The sequence below is a fragment of the Vombatus ursinus genome, unplaced genomic scaffold (genome assembly GCF_900497805.2).
Source record: "Vombatus ursinus unplaced genomic scaffold, bare-nosed wombat genome assembly UNPS02014176.1, whole genome shotgun sequence".
In the NCBI taxonomy this organism is placed as follows: domain Eukaryota; kingdom Metazoa; phylum Chordata; class Mammalia; order Diprotodontia; family Vombatidae; genus Vombatus; species Vombatus ursinus.
This window is the reverse complement of record NW_020953954.1, coordinates 1295962-1303353: the sequence shown is the minus strand read 5'-3', so window position 1 is coordinate 1303353 and position 7392 is coordinate 1295962. Positions and strand designations below refer to the sequence as shown.

Sequence of the window (7392 nt, the reverse complement as noted above, 5' to 3'; positions counted from 1 at the left end):
TTGTGGGTCCTTCTTTTCCAAGACGACCACAACATCAGGGAGCTGATGCCATGACATTCAGATGAACTGACTTTAAGTGAGGCAGGGCTGGGCACCGTCACCAGCCTCACTCTGTCCTCTGGCGCCATCGGGGTCCAGTGGCCAGACACACATCAGGCGACTGGAAATGGCCCCAGATTCTGTGGGGGAGCTCCGCCTTTTTAAGCTAGGGCTTTTCCCAGGTCTCAGTTTGCCTGCTAAGCACCTAGAGAAGGAAGCCAGCTCCTCAAGTCCCCAGGATGAGAACGGTCAGAGCAGTGCCGATCCAGCCCTCCTGCCTGCGGCACAGCTGGCCTCTCCAGTCCTCACCCGCCCTCCCACAGCCTCATGGCCAGCTCCAGCTGAGGGGCCTTTCTAGGACAAAATGAAGTCAAGTTCCCAGGCTGCTTCCTTTGAAGGAAAAGTCCTTGTGGCTCAATATAACGGAAGGTCACATTGGATGGAGTACTGGTCCTGGAGGTAGGGAGACCTGGGTCTGAATCCTGCCCCTGGTACTTACTGTGGGACCCTAGACAGGTCACCTCATGTGCCTGAGCCTCAGTTTCCTAATCTGTAATATGGGGGTGATAAATACCTCATAAGACTGTAGTGAGTTCCAAGTGACCTCACGTGTGTAAAGGGCTTTGAAAGTGTTGAGGGTAGTGTAGGGATGTCCAGTACTACTAGAAAGGCTGATCACAGGCTGAGCCAGGCCTGGGCACATGGCTCCCTCCTCTCCTGGAGGAATCTCCCAGTTGTGTCTGCTCAGAAAATAGGGAGTCTGTGGACAGTAAAGTCAGGAGGCAGGGGACGGAAGAGGAATCACAAACAGTCATCAGGAACATCAGCCGGCTGCCCCTGGAATGATGGCTACCAGAACGTTGACTCATCAGGAAAAGGTCAGATGAGTGCAGCAGAGAGCCAGCCTGCTGGAGGGCAGGCTCTGTTCCCCTGTCCCCAACCGGCCAAGCCACTCCCTGCTCTGTGCTCAGACTCCCTCACCCCTGTATAGCCTGTGGCCAGGCATGGGCTCCAGATACTCCCACTGCAGAGAAATGCTTCCCAATCTCTGACACGGAACGTGGGGAGGGGGAGAAGAGGCCTCCTGACCTGTCCATCTGGGGGCCACCCGGGGCGGACATTCATTGGGAAATGGGGATAAAGGAGGTCACGCTCATGACACGCCATGCCTGCAGGACAGATGTGGTGTTAACGGCATCCTGGGACAGCCAAGCAGGAGAGATGCAAATACTGGCCTGGAGGCTGTGGAGTCCAGCCCCCAGCCCCCAGCCCCTCCTCAGATGCCCCAGTGCCATGCTCTGTGGCAGGAAGGACTCTGTAGCCCAAAGCTCACTCCTGCTTAAGTAACTCTCATGCCATCTCATTATCTCTCCAGAACATCTCATATCTGATTCCCTCTCACCACTGACCTGGCCGCCCTCCTCTCCTTTCTCCTGGACTGTTATGATAGCCTTCTTAGTAGTTTCCCAGCTTCTGGCCTTACCCCTCTCCAATCCATCCTCCACATAGATCCAAATATAATCTTACTGGGGCACAATCCCATGTTGCTTCCTCCCCTCAAGAATCTCCCATGACTCCCTAGTGCCCCTAGTAAAAAGTGTCTTATTGTCCAGCTTGATATTTAAAGCCCTTCACAGTCTGGCTCCAATCCACCTGGAAACAGGCTTGTTGCAGACGTGCAATGTCCTTTCGCACAGACTACACTGCAACCAAAATCCCCTCCTTAAACTTGGCGTCTCATCTCCAACCTCCATGCCTTTGTTCAGGCTGTCACCCAGACTCCTCCTCAACTGCACCTATTAGAATCTTGCACAGCTTGGTTGCTCCCTTCTAAGCAAGATCCTTCAGGTTCTTCCCCTACCTCCAACTCCCAGCTATTCAGGCTCTCTCCTCCTTCTAGTTATTTTGTAGAGTCTTACATAGATGCCTGTTGTACACGTCTTCCCCCTAGAACAGAAGCCCCTTGAAGGCCTGCACAATGGATGGAGCACAGGGCTTTGTATACAGTAGGTGTTTAATGGATGCGTACCAGATTCAATGGATCCCAGTCTCTCTGAGCTGGAAGGGGCTTCAGAGGCTTTGGTCAGACTGTATACGACCAAGAACCCCTTATCTCCAATCTCCCTGGCAGATGGGCGTCCAGCCCTTGGCTGCAGACCTGGGGGTGGGGGAGGCTGCCCCATGCCAGCTCATCTCAGAGGGTTTTTCCTTCTGTCATGCTACAACCTGCCTTTCTGTGGCTCACTCGGTCTTATCTCCGCCCCCCAAACGCTTCCAGCTCTGCCCTCCAGGGCTGAACAGAACAAACCTAATCCCTCTTCCAGTTAACAGTCCTCCCGTTGCCAAATCACTTAGATCAGGTGCATTAAGGTTTGAAAAGCACTTTCCTCACTGTGACCCCATGAGGTCCCCAGTATACCCTTTGGTCCTATGATTTTACAAACAAGGGGAAAAGTGACTCACCCAGGGTCACCCAGCTAATAAGTGCTGACCTCATCAGGATTCCAAATGCAGAATTTCTCCTGGCTTCTTTCCCATTGCCCACAAATTTGTCCCTGTCTCTCTCACCCTTAAAAAACCTTCACTTAACCCTGACATCCCTCAAGCTATTATTCCTTAGCTCCCCTCCCCTTCACTGCCAAAGTGCTGGAAAAAGCTGCTACACTCACTTCCTGAGTCCTTGTCCTTCTGGACTCCGTCTCTGCAGCCCGCTCAATCAGTCAGTCAACAAGCATTGACATGAGCAGCTCCTTCTGGATCATCTCTCCTCCATCAGACTTCCAGGGAGGAGGACAGCCAGGATCATGGTGCCATGGTACTGCTGTGATAGGGATATGCCCAACTGCCTGATCAACCCCTCCTTATCCTCCTTTGCTTGCTCATCATTCAGGCCCTGCCTCATTCACCTGGGGACCCCCCCACACACACACACACCATAGTCCAGGGCCCTCTTTACTCCTCACTCCACGCTCTCCCTCTCTCTCTCCCTCCCTCTGTCTCTCTCTGTCTCTCTGTCTCTCTCCCTCTCTCTCTCCCTCTCTCTCTCTCTCTCCCTGTCTCTCTCTCTTTCTCTCTCCCTGTCTCTCTCTCTGTCTCTCTCTCTCTGTCTCTCTGTCTCTCTCTCTGTCTCTGTCTCTGTCTCTCTCTCTCTCTCTCTCTGTCTCTCTCTCCCTCTCTCTCTCTCTCTGACCTGGCAAGCTTCTGTGGCTTCAAGTATCGTCTCTGGCTGATAACTCCCATATCTACCTATTCAGCTGTCATCTCTCTCCTGAGCTGGAATCTTCCGTCACTGGCTACATGCCGGACATCTCCACCTGTTTGTCCTACGAGCATCCCAAACACCACCAGTCTGAAACGATGCATTACCTTCTCCCCCCACCAAAAAGCCCTGACCCTTTTTCTGCCTTCCTCAGTTCTCTCCTGGAGGTCGTCATTCTCCTAGGCCCCCAGACTGGCCGCCTCTGAGTCAGCCTCTGCCCTTCACTTACCTCACTTCACAGGACCAGTCAGGCCCCAAATATTGCATTCCACCTCCCCTCCCAGCCACTGCTGTAGCCCAGTCCACCCCCACCTCCACTTCTCACCTGAGCTATTGTACTGGTCTCCTGCCTGGCCTCTCTGCCTCTGGTCACTCCCCTCTCTGGTCCATCCTCCACTTGACCACCATCACAATTTTCCTAAAGCACAGGTGTAACCAAGTCACTCTCCTCTTAAAGAAGCTCGAATATCTCCCCATTATCACTAGAGAAAACACACTTTTTGGTCAAGTTATTTAGAGCTCTCACCAGGCTGGCTCCAATCTACCTTCGCAACTGTATCCACATCGCTCCACCTAGCTCACTCTGCATTTCAGTCCAACTTGCCTCCTTACTGTTCCTCTGTCTCCGGTCTCTGCCTTTGCACTGGCTGTCCCCTATGCCTAGCATGCCCTCCTTCCTCATCTCTGCTCCCTGGAAGCTCTGGCTTTCTTCAAGACGCAGCTCAAGAGCAGCTTCGTGCACAGGGCCTTTCCTGCCAAGCCCAACCCCCCGTCATGCTCTCCCCATCCTCCCAAGTGACTCTGAGTGTCCATTGGATCTGATTATCTGTGTACCTGCTGCTTCCCTAAGTAGAATGTAAGCTCCCTGAGGACATGGGGCTGGTTAGTATCGGTCAGCACTCGGCATCTCGAGGGCAGGAGATTCCTTCACAGCATGTCCTTCGGTGCATTTTCTAAGGTTTGGGAGCTTGTTCTCTGAGACGTTCTTTAGCAGCCCCTTGGAGAAATCCCCTAGCCTAGTGCATGAGTATCCGTGGGACCTAAAATCTCCCCTGAACCTCAGCAATGGAGCAGGAGCTACCCAATACCCTTCAGATCGATCCTTGACAGGAAAGCTATGCCCAGTTCAGAGCCATGTTCAGCACCAGGGACAGTGCTCTGCTTACTTCACTGGTGGATTTCCCACAGAGACTTTGACGGGGCTAGAATGAGGCCCAGACCATCCCAGGGCACTGACACTGGAGGGAAGAGTGAGGGCAAATCTTCTCTCATGGAAGGACTACACAACAAGAAGATAGCTAGAAAGTTATGGATGGGAGCCTCCAACCACAGTCAATGACTCAACTGCCATCAATCATGGCAGACGCGAAAAGAACTTGGGAGAGCGTTCATCCAGCTTCATTTTACAAGTGAAGAAACTTGAGGCCCAGAGAGGGGCAGAGCCTTTCCCAAGGTGGGAGAGCAGTGAGCCTTGAAGGCAAGGCCAAGTCCGAGCTCTTTCTGCTAGGCAACATGATCCCTCTCTCTTCTTGTCCATCAGAACTCAGTAAAGGAAACTACTCAAAGGCCAACAAGCCAGAAGCCACCAACAGGATATTGGGCTTGGAGAGTCCTGTCTTTGGGGCTTACGTGCGGCAGGGCTGGCACCCAGGGAGCAACAGGAGGGATCTATCAAAGCCCATGAAAACCCAGAACCTCTGGGGGTCTGAGGAACTGAGGGGTGGGAAGGCTGTGAGCAGGCCATGAGTGGCGAGACACGAGGAAGAAGCTGGATCCTCTTGTGTGAGAGCTTAGACAGGGCCCTCCCCCACTGGGGGCAAAGAATAGGGAGAGATATGGTCTGCTTAGTGACCCTACACGGGTGACATGATGGGAGCACCAAAAAAACCCTCCCTATGGTGCAAAGGCATCCTGACTGGGTGGCCCCCTCTGAGACTCACTTTCCACATCTATAAGATGGGAGTCAGAATCTTTGCCCTACTTATCACACAAGGGGGCTTCAAGGAAGGTGCTTTGTCACTTAGGTGTTGTTATTATTCCATTTTACAGATGAGAAAATGAGGCAAAAAGAGGCTCAGTGACTTTAGGTCCATCACAGGTCACAGTGTCCGAAGCTGGATTTGAACTCAGGTCTTCCTGACTCAAAGTCTAGATCTCTATTCACTGAACTACATGGCTGTCATATCTATATGACTCAGCCATCCAATCAATATTTCTCTGCTCCCATATTGCTGGCTGAGTTCACGGAAAGTTGCTCACGGAGGGCCTTTTGACTCCACACTTGGATCTTACTTGCATTTGACAAACCCAATGTCCTTTGCTCTTGATTTGTGAAGCGAGATCTGTTGGTGCCAACAGTATTTGTGTTCATTTTTAGCCTGCCTCTGGATGACAGTGTCTGCATTACATAAACATTGTACGACTTTGTGTTTGAACGACTTCTGGATTCCTTTTACTTTGTCTCTAGCATATGCTGGCTGGTGTCAGACAAATGTTAATTGTTCTAAATGTGGTTTTCCTATTAAGCTTTGGCCATCGGGTGCCATGAGTCAGTCACTTGACACACAAATGAGGATTGGAATGAGAGACTGTGTGAAGCATTTTGCAAACCTTGAATGCTCCATAAATGCTTGCTAGTTACTAGCTAGTATTCCTTTTCCTTAGTGCACATCAAGAAGTTTATACTTACCAAGCCCCAATGACATTGTTACGTCACTGGAGAAAGTTTCCATCAGACAAAGTAGCTTTTTAGTGGCGCCATGTTGCTGGATGTCTTCCATTGGCATTAAGTCACCAATATGAGATTTGGGTATGACATGTTACTGCTCTTTTTGTGGGTACTGTAATTGCTAGTATCTCTCAGCACCCCCACTGATGCTTCTCCAAACTCACTGGCCTCCTGGCTCCTCAGCCTTCTGAGATCTCATGGTATGGTCCTTCACTCCAGCCGCACACAAGGACTGTCATCCCTTGGACTTCACCATTACCTATGAGTGCCTCGCTTCCTTGATCAAAACGTCCAGTGGTCCTCTACTTGACCTTGATCTCTTGTCATTCCATCTCTAGGTCTCACCCCTCCTAAAGCTCTTCTTTAGTTTCATGGGGAACTCTCAGCCCACCATCCCTCACTTCTTCCTTGGGTCAATAACCCTGCTTTGAATCATTCCAACCCCACACTGTTCTCTGCTCTCAAATCCCTCACCCCCTTGCCCTATAATTACTCACCACTTGCCAAGGGTCAGCCCTGAGTTACACCCACCATCTGCTTCCTTTGCTCCTACTCACATACAGTTTAACAGAGCTGGAAGAAATCACACAACAGAGCTGACAGAGCCCATTACAAATTGATGTTATCTGAACTCATAGTAAAATAATCTCTTTACTCCTTTCTAATTGATTTACTATCCCATTCCCCACAAAAGTTCATCCAAATCTCTCATCTCCTCAAGAACTCCTCTCAGCCTGCCTTTCCCTTGATCTTAACATCATCTTCTACTCTCTTCTCCTTTTCTCTAATCCCTGATAATGATGTAACTCTTCTTCCTGCCAAGGCCAACCCTTATATATGAGCCCTTCGTCCCATCCCCTTCCAACTTGTCCAGAAGGTTATCCCATCAATCACCCCACCTCCCTTTCTAAGTTTCAATTTCTATCTGCTCATTCCTTCCTTCCTTCTCTCAAATATGGCCATCTCCACAAGCTTTAAAAAATTTTCACTTGACTCTACCATCCCCTTAAGCTGTTATCCTATATCTGTCCTCCCTTTCTCAGCTAAACTCCTAGAAAATGCTGCCTCTGCTTTCTCTTCTCCCCTCACTCCCTCCTTAACCCTTTGTGACCTGGCTTTTGACCTCAATGTCCAACTGAAACTCATCTATGCAAAGTTGCTGAAAGATCTTTTAATGGCCAAATCAGATGGCCTCATCTCAGTCCTCAGCCTTCTTAATCCTCTGCTGCACTTGACTAGACTACCCTCTCCACCTGCATACTCTCCTCTCTGGGGGACAGACACAGATGCAGAAACAGAGGCAGAGAAAGAGGAGAGAGAGAGAGAGAGAGAGAGAGAGAGAGAGAGAGAGAGAGAGAGAGAGAGA

General features: G+C 50.6%; 1 pseudogene; it reads left to right on the top strand.

Moving 5' to 3' along the window:
• Positions 1–688: 688 nt before the first annotated feature.
• The window catches only part of LOC114041644, a 10547-nt pseudogene continuing 3843 nt past the window's right edge, over positions 689–7392 (top strand).